The sequence below is a fragment of the Gopherus evgoodei genome, chromosome 4 (genome assembly GCF_007399415.2).
Source record: "Gopherus evgoodei ecotype Sinaloan lineage chromosome 4, rGopEvg1_v1.p, whole genome shotgun sequence".
NCBI classification, from domain to species: Eukaryota; Metazoa; Chordata; order Testudines; family Testudinidae; genus Gopherus; species Gopherus evgoodei.
Window position 1 is genome coordinate 136,905,068 of NC_044325.1, and position 17,068 is coordinate 136,922,135.

The following is a 17,068-nucleotide window of genomic DNA, read 5'->3' on the forward strand; positions in this document are numbered from 1 at the left end:
CTACAGTGGACAAATGTGTGTTGCATCCATTAGAAAGCAATTGCCTACTAGTGCAACTGTCTAAAGGAATTATTCGTTTTGCTCAAGAGACAGAGGCCTGTGCTGTGCAGCTGAAGCTCCTAGATTCAAACTCAATGGATGACCCATGCAAGGAATCGTTAGAGACGGTCCTGACCCTCTGGTTCCCAGCCATTGTCATCCTCTTGGCTGGTGGTTTCCAGGAGTCCATCCCCTGGGAGCTGCATGAACCAGGGTATAATTCCTCTCCCTCGCCCCGTCACAAAGAGCTTGCGGCACCACCCAATGGCCTCGGCAGGAACTGCAATTGCTTGGGATCTCCGGAGATCAAGCTGCGAGCTGGTAAGGTTCTCCTATAGCATAGGTCACGGTCACATATCTACACGAAAGTGGAGCTGTTCCGGCTTTAAAGCAAAAAGGGGCCCAGGAGCTTCACACGCTCCTCCCCAACCCTTGATCTGGGGCGGGGGAAATGGGGTCAGATTCAAACACCTGGGCACAAACCCAACGAGATCAAAAAAATAAAAGGGCCAATTTTCTTGGTCCGGTTCCGATACAGCCCAAGGAGGTAGAAATCCTGTATAATTTTGGTGCACCTCCCCAATCTAATCCAGATACAGTCCCAAACTTCTCCCTAAAATCCCTCTGCCTGCTGGCCCTGCCCAAGGAAGCACCGCACGACCACGTAGCATGAAGGCCATGGAGCCATCCCTTCCAGATGCCTCACCGGCACTTTGACATAACCAGAGAAGGGGCCAGCTCCAGGACATCTCCCCCACACTACGGCGGGGAGAGGACTTTGGATGTTCAAGCTGGGCCACATGGGTGCCCACGCAGCGCAGACAGGTGCAATGAGGCTTCTGCGTATGCCCCACCCCCAGCATCAAGTCCCAGGCTTTGATTTAAGAAGCTGCCCAGTAGCTAAAGCCACAACGGCATAACCCTCCCTCCCCCCGAAACAGACCAGAAAAGGTGCAACGTGGGACCCACCTACGTTCCCTGAATGAGGAGAGCCAGCCACCTGATGAGCCCTTCTGGCAGTTTGTCAGCTGTTTGTGGGCTGCTGATTGGCTCTCTCCCTCCTCCAGCGATGGCTTCTGCCATGGAAACAATTGGAAATTGCCATGAGAGCTGAGCATGCCATGAAGAGTGATAAATCACCTGGGCATTTCACAGCACAATTTAATCTCCCTTTAGGGACTGAGAAAGCCATTTGCATCCACGCCATGGTTGATGTGGGCTTTTGAGGGTACATGCCCAGGGTTAAAGGCACCTTGTTTGCTTGTTTCGTGTCTTCTGAACCTTCCTTTTCAGCCACGCTGGCCTATAATGTTTGGTAATGGTCACACGCAAAACCCCGGCACTCAGCACAGCTGCGTTTCTCTGTGGGCGTCTGTCAGAACGTTCGCTGGGGCTTATGGCTATGTCGCTGCTCAGCGAAAGGTTATATTTGTCAATCAGCTCCAAGGCTGGTCAGGAATAGAAAGGGACAGGCGGTGATCAGAGCTGAAAGAAGAAAGACAAGACGTGACCCGGGGGCAGAGCACTGACCACCAAACCTCTGCCATGCATCACCTTAACTCTAGGGTCTATGTGAACAAAGTATGTGGGGACATGCAGAGCACTTGAGCTCACTGCATTCCAAAGCTCTCTGGTGATGAGAATATTTTCCCCAGCAAGTCTCCTTAGGGAAAAGGCAGGCCGATGCTATAGATCAATCTTACCGTGCACTGGTAGCTGAAATCCCAGAGAACACAGCCTGACTCACTTCTCTTCCTTTGTGAGCCACTTTCCCATTCTCCCCCACACGGCAGTCAGATATTTATCACAGAAGCACCTCCCTGCCCCAACTGAGGTCAGGTCCCTCTTGTGCTGGATGATGTGCAAACCCAGAGAAGGAGAAAGAGACAGTCCCGGCCCTGAGGCGGGACCAAGAGAGAGAGAAAGGAAGCGTTGGTATTGCTGTTTGACAGATGGGAAACTGAGGCGCCAACAGCTGACGGCCCAGCTTTTCAAACTTGAATTTGGGTCCCCAACTTGAGATGTCTTCAAGGGCTCTGATTGTCGCTGGAAAGACCCATTATGTCCTGCAGCATTTCCCTCTCCTTGTCCTGCTGGGACTGCCAGGCCTTTCTCCTGTCCTCTGTTGTTCTCCATACTTTTGGTCATGTTGGCCCTCCAGGCCCTTTGTTCCCAGTCCGAAGATGCAGCACTGGCTTGCAGGATCTCACAGAATATGTTCTCCCTCGTCCTTCCTCAGGGTCAGGTACTGTGCGGGCATGGAGGGGGCAACCCTTAAGGCCATCACACCAGAGGCTGTTGATAAAGACAGATGTGCTGTTGGATTTACAGTCGCAATGGAAAGGGAAAGAAAAGTTTCAAAGCCCCCTTCCCTTATTCCCATGAACACTTGTAATTGACACTTCATCTTTGGACAGCACTGTTCGCCAGCCCCAGCCATGGTGACTATGGCCTGAAGAGAATTTTCTGTTGCCCGAAGCGATAAAATTTCGGTCCCTGTTACTCAGGTACAACCGTAGGGCATCGACACTGAATCCTGGTGCTATTTTCTTCAGGTGGAAGTGATTTTAACTGATCTCTCACTCCTGAGGGTCACAAAGGCACAGACAGCACAGCTCCTACTGGGATCCCGAAGCCGCCCAGGCCTGTAGGCCGTCAGCCTGTTCACTGCGATGGTGCAAGCCCAACTCATTGCAGAGTGGCACGGGAACGTGCCGTATCACAGTGGAGAAATAAGGTCCTTAGAAACCTTCAGGAGAGGATTGCAGAGCATCTCTATGAAAGTGTCATCAAGCTCCCTTGGCAGGATAAAAGGGCCAGCCCTGTGTACATAAACAAAGTGCTCCCAAGCCACTCCCCGCCTAACTCAACAGGGGAATGAAAAGCAGATGCCAGCTCAACTTCTGTTTGTTGTACCTCTGGCTCTGCTCCTACAAATACAATGCAAAGTCGCTACCTTAACTGGGGAGATGGGCCAGTTGCCATCTTTGAATGTAAACACTGTAAGGAAAAATGTGTGCACATACATTGGCGCTCCCTTGCCCTTCCTCCTAGGCTCACTCATGCTCGCCTGGTGGGACTGGCTAGACTGTGGCGGAGGCTCAAACAGGTCCCAGCTTGCAGCATGGCTAGAGTCCCCTGCCACATCTCCCCACTTCTCCTCACTGTTCACAGCAGGGGGCTCCGTCTCAGACGCCTTGGTGTTCTGCGGGGTGCTGGCAGGGTCAGCACCCAGTCTGACGTGGTTCGTTGTAAAAGCAGCCGCTCTGTAGTTCAGCACTACATCTTCTTCCCAGGGGCCCAGAAGATCCAATACTTCCTGTCTACTCCAGGCAGGGGCACGTATAGTGTGTGGAGCTGGCAGATCGGTTGGGCAATTGCCACAACAAGGGTGAGCTCACCAACAAAAGGCATTTCAAAAACGTGAGGGGCTTTAAAGAGGGGAGGGGGCTTCCGGTCTCTGTGACTCCTGGGCTCTGTGGAGTTTTAAACTGTGACCAGAGCAGACACTGTCACAGGAAATGTGGAACAGCTGCTGGAGGACTGTTAGGGTAAATGCAGGTTGTGCAATGTCTACACTCGCACTTGAGTCAACATTCGTATGCCGTTTGGGAAGGTGGTTTCACCGCATTGCTGTCATGGGGCTCTGACATCAGCCAGAGACACATTTGAGTGTGGATACATGCACACATCGGCTAACACAAGGCAACAGACATTTACCTAACTTTGTAGTGTAGACCAGGCCAAATTTCACAATGCGTAACAGCATCCCATGAAAGCATCCCAATTCCCTGCTATTCAGAGCCCCGGGGTTAACAGGGATCAATTTAATCTTTCCCCGCAGTACAGGGATGTAATTGTTGATCTATTAGAATTTTAATTGTACTGTGACAGCGCCAGATTGAAGAATGCAATTAATGTGCCAGCCAGATCTGAAAGAAAGAAAGGGTCTTTGGGTTTTTCTTTCTGTTATCACTACATCAGCCTGCACAATGGAGAGGAAGGAAGCTGCGTGAGATTACACAGCTTCTGGGGATGAGCAGAGGGGAACCAGTGTTAGAGAGCTCATCATGTCTGAATTCTCTGGCAAAGGGGGTGCTTCAGTTTCTTATGTTAAAAAAAACCAAAGGCTCTGTGTATAAGTAGACATACAAAAGGCTGCTTATGGCACACCCAGGTCAGCATTACCCAATTGCCTTTGCACAGAGCAAGTCTTCACTGTCTGTCTTTCTTTCCCCACCCCCCGACTACCTAGAAGGAAGCTAGACAATTTACCGGACATGCAAATGCAGTGCCAGGACAGAGAAGCGGCTGTTTGACACCCTTCTAACCCATCAACTTCCTGAGAGCCGGATGTGGAACAAAGACCTGGAATGAGGGACCCAAGAAGGAAAGGAGAGAGCATGGAACTACGTGGAATTGATGACTTTATCCCGAGCAGGGTTGCTGATGGCATCGATGTCCTGCCTCAACTGTTTCTGAGAAGTCATTTACCATGGCAAAATAAAGGTGGATTTGGCCAAAAGGGGCCACTCGTGAGTGACAGCCGATGTTGTTTAACAGGATATCGTAACACTTCAGATTTAATGGCTGCTGTGATGTGGCATCTGTTCAGGACTTATCCCAAAAGCAGAAGAACTCTGAGCCTCCTGTACCAAAGCAACAGGCCCCTGCCACTGCAGCGAGAATCTCTGCAGGCTCTCGGCCATACGGGGCCTGTGATACATGGCTGTGCAAATCTCATTCTGGCCAGTAGAGGGCAGGAATTCACATGCACAGTAGCCAGGACATGACACTATTGTGAGCTATGGAACATGGACCTGCTCCCTGAGAGGTGAGCTGAGTGACCCTCTTCTGTTGTAGAGCATACCAATATCTAACAATGCATTTCTACCACACATGCTATAGAGCAGTGGTTCTCAACCTATTTACCATTGTGGGCCACATCCAATACTACCTGTCTGGCCCTGAGGATGTCACATGGGCCACAGCTCTATGCTGATTGGGCCGTAAGCGGTCCAAGGGCTGCAGATTGAGTCTCTCTGGCCCAATGGATGTTCAAGTATTTTATACGCAGTGGAATGTTTCAACAGGACAGATGGAGAGCCCCACCCCAGAATACCCCGTAGCCCAGTGACTGGGGCACTCACCAGGAATAGGGGAAATCTGCATTCAAGCTTCGGCTCCAGAGCAGGGATTCAAACCGGTCTCTCCCATCCCACTGGAATGCCCTAAGCATGGGGCTATTGGGCACAACAGCGGCACTGCCTCCCTCTTGCCCTTGTGAACATCACCCGAAAAATCGAAATATTAGGAACCATTTCAACACTGCCAATTTCGTGTCCCACCGTGACCGAAGCAATTTGCTGAACTCGCCACAAATTTGCAAAATGCCCCAAATCTGCCTTTGTTGTTGAAAAAAAATGTATCAGCTGAAAAAGATCACCCAGCTTTAATTATCACTGTAACCAAACAAACGGGGGTGAACCCGGGCTGGGTGAATGCTTCAGTGGGACATTCCAAAGGGTCTATACCAAGAAGCTGCATTTTCTTATCCGGAACGAACCTCTCCCCATCCCCAGCTCCCCAACCTGGGCTGTAATCACACAAGTGTTTCTAAGCCATTTCACTGGTACCAATGGGATAGTGACCATTTGCAATGTCCCTTTCAAGCATTGTGTGTATAAAGCAGAGAGGGACTCAGGCATAGATCCTCAAGCATAGTTTGGTACCTAAATCCCACTAAACCAATAGATCTTTGAAGATCTGGATATCAGTCCACAAGGCAGACCAGAGGCAGGAAAGGACAACAGAGAAAAAAACAGAAAGGGGCGGGCAGGGGGAGATTCCAAAGATGGTGGCAACTTTGCCTGGCATGGATTGAGAGGTCCCAGTGGAAGAGCCTAATCCATTGTAATTCAACCAGAAAAGGACTGGGGACCACTGACCTAGAGAGAATGAAGAGAGAGAGCTAAATTCTCTCGTTTACACTGGTGCAGTCCCACTGACTTCAGTGGAGTTTCAGCAACGTAAGCAGAGGAGAATTTAGTTCGTGGGGGCTCCGATTGTCACAGGTGCTGAGCCCCCACAACTCCAGCTGCCATCAAGGAGAGCTTTGGTGCCTCAGCACCTCTCCCAGTCATGCCTGGGGGTCCAGAGCCTGTTTATAGATCAGACTCTGGTTAAAATCTGTTATCTGATCTGCTTTTAATGGATCAGGAGTCACGGGCCCTGGTTTCTGTTCCCAGCTCAGCCACTGGCCTGATGTATGACTTTGGGCAAGTCACCTGACCTCTCTATGCCTCAGTTTCCCACCCTTTATCTGTCTTTGAGCGGCCATTCTTTGGGGCTGGGACTGCCTCTCGCTGTGGGTGTATTTAGCATCAGCACAATGGGACCCTATTCGGGGCTTCAAGGTGCTATCATATAAGATGTATAATAAATAATAATAATTTTAAAGTATTCCCACCTCCCCATCTTTTATTTTTCTAAAGACATACTCCAAGAGCTTCTTAGTGAAATTGAATAACAAGAGAGTAAATTTCAGGGCTGGTCCTCGATCCTGAACCAAGCCGTTATGGAACTAACATGGGAAATTGTATTATTCCTTTCTTGTCCCGCAATCATTACAATAAACAGCTCGCTAAATGCCACCATATTTGCTACCCTCTTCTGCAGATAAGATCAGGACTTTATTAAAGCATTAAGCCTGAAAAGCTGTAATAACGGAGACCTAAATGATTCCTGCCATTAAAAGGAAATGGGCTGAGATAAATCTTTGGAGGAAAAATGGGGGCGGGGGGAGATGCTATTGAAAGGAAACCAGAGAATGTTCCCTTTTTAGATGATAAGCCACATTTTGTCCCAAGAGACAGGCGTAAAATGCTGCCACACCAAAAAGATCATCCAGCTGCTAGAAATTGCTGCCTCGCCAGAGGGAGCGTGGTGGGAGCCCACAAAGCATGTTACTGTTCACCCCCAACCAGAAGCCCCCAAATACACTAAGCCAGTAAAAATCACTCTTTGGTGGCATTAGTCTTCTAGCCTGCAATGCTCTCCGAGAGGGCAGACCCCTGCCTAATGGGGCTCCAGCCCAGCACAGGGGTCTGCCAACATGGAGCTGATGGCAGGATCGGGGCTCTAGTGAAGGTGCTCTGTGGCTTAGAGGTTTTTCAAGCCAGGCTTGACAAAGCGCTGGCTGGGATGATTTAGTTGGGGATTGGATTTGAACCATTTTTTATTATTTTTATTTTTATTCACATCACGCACAGAATTGAAATGGGAAAATAGTTGGTGTAGGGGTTCCCCTCCGTTCTCCGCCGTCCCCTCCCCTTCAGTTCTCCACTGGCGAGAAAGGAGCGTCATGCCCCCAGACTGATTCTTAACTAGAATCAAACATTTTCATTTCAAATCCTTTGGTCGAAAAAAAAATCCGAAAATTTCAAACATGAAACTGTTTCACAAAACTGTTTGGCTTTGTCCAAAAAGCCATTTGTCCTCCCAGACCAGCTAGTATCCAGCACCCTTTTGATCTATCTTAGTGGCGCATGTCAGCTGACAGCCCAGTACTCCACAGCTAACAGTCCTAGTGTCAGCTGGCCTGAAATGGAGATCATTCCCCAGAGCCCTCGTCACAATGGAAATGGGATCTCATGTATTTCACCTGCCCACATTAGACACATCAGTCTTCCTACGCTGAAGGCTGAGGCTCCTTCAAATGAGAACACTTCACCCCATGTGGGGTGACCTTTATAAGAAGGTTAGGAGGAGCCACTACATTAAAATACACATTAGTTCGGAATGTACCATAACATCACATCCAGATATAGTCAGGCACTTTGTGCAATTTATCTCTTTTCAGTCTCCTTTCCCTCTCCACCAGCAACACACAGTTAATCGACATTATAATGGGCACAAAGTCTCTGCCTGAGAGATGGCCAGGTAGTGGAGAGCTTTGATTAATGGTCACAAATTCACACCTGAGGAGAGTGCTGATGTAATAAAGACTAAAAAAATACATTAAAATAATGTTAAAGGCCTGACTGCAGCCTAGGAAATTCAGTCCCCATGCTCCATTGCATCCAGGTGGTACGGGGGAGAAGAAACACATGGCATCAAGGCTGGCTTGCCTTCATATTGCCCCAGAGTAAGTCTCCTAGTGTGAATTTCTTTACCTAGAAGGGGCCTGCTCCAATGCTTTGCGTTGATGTCAGTGGACCTCGGACTTAAGACCTTAGGCCCTGATTCAGCAAAATACTTAAGCACATGCTTAACTTTAAGCACGTGAATCATCCCATTGGCCTCGGTGGGACTGGCATCCTTTGGGTGGAGTACGCGCTGATGCAGGAGAGTGCTAAAGACACATCTGGGAGGGAGGCACCCATCTCTCATTGACTTCCAATGGGAGTTGGGACCCAGCTGCCCTCTGTGCCTATGACAAATCTCCTCCCAGGTGCTTTGCTGAACTGGAGTCTTAATGAGGTCATTTCTCATCTCACGGAACAACCAGTGGAGGTGCCGCTAGAACTAGGATTACTGGGCCTCACCCCTATGCATAACAATAGGGGGCCTGATCCAAAATCCACTGGAGTCACTATGACTCCATTGACTTCAATGAGCTTTGGATCAGGGCCAAGGGGCAGGGATGCTACTGAGGATGTAATAAAGTCATGACACGCGGTAGCGCTACTCAGAGATTAGACTTTGCAGTCTTAGCCCTAGTCACCTGACATGGGTAATAAAAAATCACCAATCACATAACTGAGTTAATGAGTCTCCACTGACCCAATGGCTATCATTACCTCTTCTTTTTCTCGCTCTCCTCCTGCACTCCCAGGATCATCGGGTGCCCACCACTTTCCGCCCTTTATTTCAGCCTTGCGCTGGTCTGTGCCAGCTTCCGAGTGTTATGTTGATGGAGATGGCGTCTTTCTCGATGGTTCTGCGAAATGTTTCTCTAGGCTGCCTTCTTTTTCCTCTCCCCAGGTGGTCTCCACATTATCACTTGACATGAAAGTCAGTTTGGTGACCTCTTTAAAGCTGTGAAGATCGGGTAGGTAATGTCTGAAAAGGACCAAAAAGGACCATAGCTACTTTTCTTCTATGATGCTGTAGGCTACGACACTGCAAAGCCCCTTGGTGTTATGGAAGCTGCTACAGAAATCAAATCATTATCTATCATGCGAGTAAGGACTAAAACCATTTTAAAAGTGCAGCTGCTGGTCTGACTCCTCGGCCAGCCAATCAGCTCACACACCCTGGAAGCTTGAGGCTGAATTAAACATCTAATTACATGTTATAAGAGCTGCAAAGGCTATTGATTAATAGCCATAAAGGGCACTATCCAGTGCCTACTGAAGTCAGTGGGAGTCTTTCCACCTAATGGGCACTGGATTCAGACCCAAATTATCCAGTGCCAATTAGGAAAAGAGGAATTGATAGAGGAAGGCTTGTCCAGGCAAGTAGAGCCCTAGACTATGACTCAGGAGACCCTTGTTCAAATCCCTGCTCTGCCACAGACTTCCTGGGTGAGTTTGGGCAAGGGTGGCAGTATGGCCTAGTGGACAGAGCACTGGACTGGGACTCGGGTGATCTGGCTTCTATTTTCCACTTTGCTGCTGGGTGACCTCAGCTAAATTCCTGTGTCTCTTTTTTTCCACCTGTAAAATGGGGACAACGATGCTTCCTTCCTCTGTAAAGCCGCTTTCTAAGAGCTACTTATTATTATTTAATCTCTCTGGTCCAGATCCTGAAAGGTATTTAGGTTCCTAACTATGCTGGGATCCTAAATATCTTTGAGGATCTAGGCCTCAGTTCCCCATCCATAAAATCATAATAGCACTGCCCTGCTGCCAGGTTGTGAAGTGCTCACACACTACAACAGTGGGAGCCATACAGGTACGGGCGATAAACAGATTATAGCCCACTTTCCTCCTGAGTGATAAAAGTGTGAAAAACTCCTACCGCCCTATGAGAGGGCACAGCCTAGTTCATTGCATTGTGACCAGTTCCCCAACAGCCAGGCTTAGTCACTAGCCTAGATAAGTCACCAGTCTGTTCCAATGTGGCGTTTCCTTTCCAAGCCACTCAGATTGAAACTAAAATAAATGAAAGCTCTGGAGGGTGTCTGGGGTCTGAACACTTGAGACTGTTTCAAAATCATTTAAAATTAAATTAAAAGAGCTGCTATTCCTTTGTGTCCTTTCCCTGGGTCAGAGCTCACCTGCGGGAGGCTAATTTCGTTAATGAGTTTCCCCAGATGAACTGTTGGATATTATACTCCAGCATCAAAATACTTGTCAGCCTAGCAGGTCAGGCGTTTTTTTTTCCCCTCCTGTCTAATTGATATGATACAAAATAACGTACGATACATTTACAGAGGCCTTCTTAGACTTTTTTGGGAGGTAGAGTGACTGCTTTCAGTGAGCCACAAAGTTTAGAGCTCAGATTTCAACCCCTGCCCCATCCCACACTTTGGGCCTTTCCCTGGATTAAATATTAGCTGGTTTCACAATCACGTTCCCCCAGACGCTCACAAGCTGCACTGTTTGGACCCGGGTGATGACAGACACCTGCCTCGAAGGTTCTGGAGCTGTTCAGAGCTACATTGCTTCAGCCCACAATCAAAACAGGTGCCAGCTGCATCTACATCCAGAACCCACAGACGTCTGGGGGGATGGAGGTTCCCATCCATGCGCCATGGAACCAAGCCAGCCAAAAACTGATGTGCCAACTTAACTGTAAGCATGTGAACAATCCCACTGAAGGCATGAGGATGATTCACATGCTTCAGTTAAGAATGTACTTAAGTGCTTTGCTAGGCCCAGGCCCAAGCCAATAGCAGAGCCAAGAGCTGGCCTCGGAAGAATGGTCATGGGGTTAGCGCACTGACTAGGGATTTGGGTTCAGTTCCAAAGAGACATTAAGGGATTTGCTGGAGAAAGGTTAAGTAAGGGGGTGCCCACAATTGCCAGTGCAGAGTGAAGGTGAGATTGTAGCAAACCCAGTGGAGCTAACCATAGTGGTGAAGACCTAGCAGCATGAGCTTCGGTGCACGCTAGCAACCTGAACACGTACCCAGAACCCCTGGCGCGCCATCACATCTTCACTACTGTTGTGACCCAGTCTAGCTAGGTTAAAGCTAGCTCTGGTATAGCTACCTGTGCTACAGTCACACCTGCACTTTGCAGGGTAGACTAGGGTGGCCAGATGTCCCAATTTTATAAGGCTAGTCCTGATATTTGGGGCTTTTTCTCTTCTATAGGCATCTATTGCCCCTCATCCCCTGTCCTGATCCCCTTGCTATCTGGTCATGCTAGTGTAGATGTACCCTGAATGTGGGGCTGCAGCTAGTTATCTGGGGATTGGTTTGTCACTGCCTGATTGAGGCTTCTTTCCCAGGAGGTGTATTTTATAGGGCCTGGGGCTGTGTGATGCTCCTGGAATGCTAAAGCGCTGTCATCAAAGACCCATGCGACTTCTCACAGAGATCTGATCACCACGCCTCCTGCCCCTCTGTGCCAACAGCAATAAATAACCACCATCAGGAGGTGGCATTTAAAAAAAATACACAGATTGCCAGACTGGATGCGCTATTTAGCCCAGGATCCAGTGGCCAGCACTAGATGCTTCAGAGGAAGGTGCAGATAACCACACAGTTGGCAGATGTGGCATAATCAGCTCCACAGGGAAATCTCCTCCTTATCCCTTAGTAGTTACAGCTTGGTTGATACCCTGAAGCAGTCTAGGTTTTAAGGAGTATGTGGGCCTGTGCTGGCTCTCTGCCCAAGGAGAATTTTCCCCCAGTGAAAGCGGAGATGTCCTGCATCCCAATGGGTTTCAGAACAGAAAGGGGAGTTGAGAGTGCATCCTAGCTCACATGAGTTTGGAGGGCTGGCAGTTAGGGGGAAAACCCCCCTTTTTTTTGCTAGTAAGCTGAGCAAACTTGATTAGAAATCCATCCAGAGATGACAGTCAGAGAACCCCATGGTGCCATTTTCACAGTCACATCTCAGAGCAGAGCCACACTCTAAGCCCCAGAGGCAGCACGAGGTTTGGGGGAGCAATGAAGGTTGGGCCATTAAGGGGCTGCCTCTGCTCCACCCGCAGGGGAGGATTTTCAGAAGTGCTCAGCACTGGCCTAACTTTGCTCCCCCTGGAGTCCAACTCCCAATGACTGAGATGGGAGCAAAGTGCCACCTCGCTGGGATGGCTGTGGACTCCACGAGTGAGGCCAGTTGAGGGACTGAGAGTAGCTCAAACCCTGATCTTGCCCTGGGGAAGGATGAGCTCAAGGGAACCCTCGTCAATATTGACTGTGGGTGCTCCCATGGAGAACCAGTGTCTACAAAGGAAACGCTTCCATGCCAGAGACACCCAGCTGCATGCCTGCCTCAGCAGGACCTGCCTCCATGCCAGAGGCTGGGCAGAGAAAGGACAGGTGGGCATACCTCAGATAGAAGAAGCTCAAAGCACAATTAGGAAACATGCTTTCCTTCCGTTCCTCGGCTCTCCTTTGATCTCCTCTCCTCTGGTTTTTAGAGGAGGGTGTTGCCCTAATTCTTCCCCCTCTTAATTTCTCCCCACTGACTTTAACTTGGGCCTCATTAGTCCTCTCTCCCACCTGGCAAGCACCTTATAAAAGAAACCCTCTCCTTCTGCCCCCCGTTTGCTTCCCAAGGTTCGCCCACTACTACCACGCACACAAGCTGCTCCAGTTCCAAGTGCTCCTGACAGCAAAGACAGGTCTCTGCAGCTAGCACCAGCAGCCACTGCACAGACAAGAACCGTTCGTGATGGGGCTAAGAAGGGGTCTTGCCCTGGAGATGCAGCAACTCACAGCAATTCTTTGCTTGCTGGTGCCCGCACTCTGAGCTTGAACGAGCAAGTGTTGGGCCCTCAGTGCAAATGAAAGTGTTACCCCTTTCTGACCTGAGCTGTTAGCCCAATTGGGGTGCGGAGGGTTGTTTCCGGTAGGAGGAGAAATTGATGAGGGAGACAGCTTTCTTTGATCCAATGCTGATTATTTACAGAGAATGTGCAAAGTCCTATTTTCTTGAATGTAGGAGGAATCAAACAACAGGAGACAGTTTCTTTACTTGCAGTTCCGAATCCAAGACCCTTTCTAGCCAGCACCTAGCCCAAAAGCTTTTCTCAGGGCCATACTCCCAGTACTTGTACAGGGGCTTTTTGGCCCCTGCTCTCTTGTGTTATTGCCTGCTTCTGTCTCTGTTCCTCTGGCCTTTCCGTCTCTCTTGCACAGACACACAAACCCACATAGAACAATAGCCAGCGAAACCCCTCCAATGTGCCTGTGTTTTGGGTGGAGGCTGTTATTGTTTCAGCTGTTGTTCCATAAAGTAAGAAACAATTAAGCTCCAACTGCCTTAAATGAAGGGCAGCAGTTACACACACATACCCCGTCCCAGTTCAATAAGGTTCAGTCCAACCCATAACAAGGTCGCTCTAATGGAGACAGCTGTCCAGATCCTGCTAGCTTACTAAGGCATCTGCCAGTCCATGTCCTCCCTGTACTCATCTACCCAGCAATCTCGGCACTGCTATTTGGGGAGGGGCTGCTGCATTACTTTTCCCCATTCAGAGCTGCATGGACTGCGATCAGCGTGATGGGTTATGTATGCAGCAAGCATTTCTCTGAGCAAGGATCAGTTCAGTGCTGCTGGTGGCCTCCCACCAGGGGCAGCATTAACCAAGCCGAAGCCCTGTTGGTACCAGGTTAGATGGGAACAGATTGAGGGAGGGAGATATGGGAGGGCGCGGAAGTGCATGCAGCATCACGAGAGTGGGGAAAGGCTGGCGAGCCCATGATCCATTCCCCAATGGGTGCAGGACAGCTTCCTACAGCCCAGGGTACCTCTGATGGTTGCAAGTCAGGACACCTGAGTTCTAGTCTCACCTCTGGTGAGAGTGTAGTCTAGTGCGTAGAGCAAAAAGGGAATCAGGAGTCTAGGATCTATTCCCAGCTTTGCCACTGATTTGCTCTGCGATATTGGGCAACTCACTCAGATCAAAAGCAACCACTGACTTTGGCTGCCTCAATTACTGGAAGCAACTCAAGACACCTCCAGCCATATTTTCAGAGATGCTGAGCCCCCCCTCTCCACCCCCAAAAAAATGTCCAGCTGAAGTCAAGAAGAGAAGCAGATACTTATCATCTCTAAGGAGCATGCCAATAACTTCTCTGTGCCTCAGTTTCCCCATCAGTAAAATAAGGCTACTCCTGCTTACTTCAGGTGCAAGGCCCAATAGGAAGGTCAAGGATCATCATCGCAGTCTGGGGCCAAGGCTGCATAACTCCTGAAGCGTGCAGGAAAATCATTAGCACTGCCTCTTGCAAAATCACTAGAGCTCTCAGTGTTTTCAAGGCAGATGTGTCTGCATCTCGCGCCCACTCATGCAAGGTGCCTGGGAGTGCAGTGGTCTTGGCACTGTGCTGTAGCATTAGTTCCCATCCTAGCAGCACTAATAATGCTGACTCGTGCCCTGGCTCCTTTTCAACTCTGTTCCAGCTCCCTTCCCGATTAATGTGATCAGGGGCTTTATGAAGATAGACTCTCCCTGCTTTGTGGCTCCACTGGACAAGAGTCAATAATTGTAAGCTGGAGAGCTTATCAGAGGCGCCCTTCCCTGCATACAAATCTCATTAAAAGAAGGCCCGGTGTCAGTAAACAGTTTTATTACTGACTATTTATATTGGTTTCCCTTTATCCCCTCTCAGATCTGCTGGTAAATTACCTGCCTGAGCGCTATTCATTCAGGAGTCCTCATAGTTAACAAACTAGTCACAGGCGCTGCTGTGGCGGAAAACACGTATCGATTTCCCCCAAATCAAAGAAGAGGGCTGAGAAGGTGTATGTGTAGTGGGGGTTAAAACTGGAGCTGCCTGTGGTAATGAACTAGCTCCTGTCACTGTGTTTGAACGGAATCTGCGGCACTAGACGGAGGGGCGGGAGGCTGGTGTCTGTTCTCCATCGGTGCCAGGGATGAGATGGATGCCCCAACACCTTCCCCGTCCAGATCCAGGTCCCAGTGTGGGGGGTGTTCAGACCTGAAGGATTGGTCCAGCCCATTATAAAGATAGGAGTCAATTCAGATCCAGATCCAGGTTTGGGGGGGTGGGGGTTAGAGACTGGGCCAGGAGTTTGTTCAAGCCCATCTTCAGTTTTGTACCTTTCTCTCTCTCACCCCTTGTTTTCTGGGAACAGGGGCCTTATATCCCATCAAGACCTAAGTCAGGCAGATGTGGTGAGCGTGTGGAGTCTCAGCCAAGAGGTCCTGCCATTCGGGACCCTAGAATACTCCGCCTCCCCCTGCACCGTGCAGCAGACCCAAGCAGTCTGGAGCTCTCAGCCACAAAAAGAAACCACAGAAGTGATCACACAGCAGCCATCCTCCCACAGCTAGAGAGCTGGACTAGACAGGTAACACTGCAGGCTTGCCGCATCTCCCCCTGTGCGAGGCCTGGCCACCACAACAGAAGCCCCAGCTGGCCCAGGAGAGGGCCGCGCACCCCAGCAGCCACCCACCACAGCTGTGCCAGAGGGGCCTGTTGTCAAGCGCCACAGCCACCCCAGGGGGTGAGTTGGGCATCCCAGCAACATCATCCTCCCTGCCCCGGAGCTCAGCATCCCAGTGCCTATCCCCTGGGCATCCCAGCCCCCCCCAGCACTGGGCATCCCACTACCTGCCCCAGGCATCCCAATACCTCTCTCTGGGCATCCCAGTGCCTATCCCCTGGGCATCCCAGCCTCCCCCCAGTGCTGGGCATCCCACTACCTCCCCCTGGGCACCCCAGCCCCCCCCCAGCACTGGGCATCCCAGTACCTGCCCCAGGCATCCCAATACCTCTCCCTAGGCATCCCAGTCCCCCCAGCGTTGGGCATCCCATTACCTCCCCCTGGGCATCCCAGCCTCTCCCCAGCACTGGGCATCCCACTACCTCCCACTGGACATCTCAGCCTCCCCCCAGTGCTGGGCATCCCACTACCTCCCACTGGACATCCCAGCCTCCCCCCAGCGCTGGGCATCCCACTACCTCCCCCTGAGCATCCCAGCCTCCCCCCAGCGCTGGGCATCCCACTACCTCCCCTTGGGCATCCCAGTACCTCTCCCTGGGCATCCCAGCCCCACCCCCCAGCGCTGGACATTCCACGGCCTTCCCCTGGGCATTCCCCCCAGACCCCAGTGCTGGGCACCCCAGCCCCAAGCCGCTCACCCCCGCCAGGCTGTATCCCGCGGGCTCCCCCTCTGGCCGGGCTGGAGCTGAGAAGTGCTGCGTGCGGGCCCGGGCCTTGCTCCCGGGCTCAGGGGGCGCCTCCCAGCCGGACCCGGCGAGGCTGCAGCAGCTCAGGCCGGGCGGCTGCGGGAGGCGCTGCAGCTACACCCCTTCCCATGGGGGAGCTCGGGCTCCCGGGAGCCGCCGCCGCGCGCCGAGAAACTTTCCCCTGCGCCAGGACCCCGCCCCAGGGCAGCGGCTCCGCGGGGGGCGGGGGGCGGGAGGCAGCCCCGGCTGCACCGACCGCGGGCGTGGGAGTTCCCTGCACGGCCGGGGCGGAGGGGGGAGACGGAGGCTCTGCCAGAGCCGCCCGCGGGGGATGCTCGGAGGAGGCAGAAGCGGCCGCGGGCCTCCCCGCGGCTGGTTGCAGAGACGGCGCCGCTCCTAGCCGTGGGGCGCGGGGCTGCAGCAGCACTGGGGGAGGGGGGTTTGCAATCCGCAAGCTGCAGCGAGCTGACACCCCAAGAGAGGGGAGCAGTGGGGGAGGGGGGCTTTGTGGCAAGTCTCAGCTTGCGGGGGGAGGACACACTTACCGGGGCTGATCCCCACCCCCATCCCGGCTGCGCTTCCCGGGATTCCCCTGCTGCTTGCTGAGCCGAGCCAGGATGGCGGGGGCTATTTGCTCCTGGGTACCCGCCACAGGTTAGCGAGTCCAGTGCGGGGCAGCGACCTTGGCGCCCCCCCCCCCCCCCCCGCCGGGAAGGGCCACCCGCCCAGCGGAGCAAGTCAGCTTGC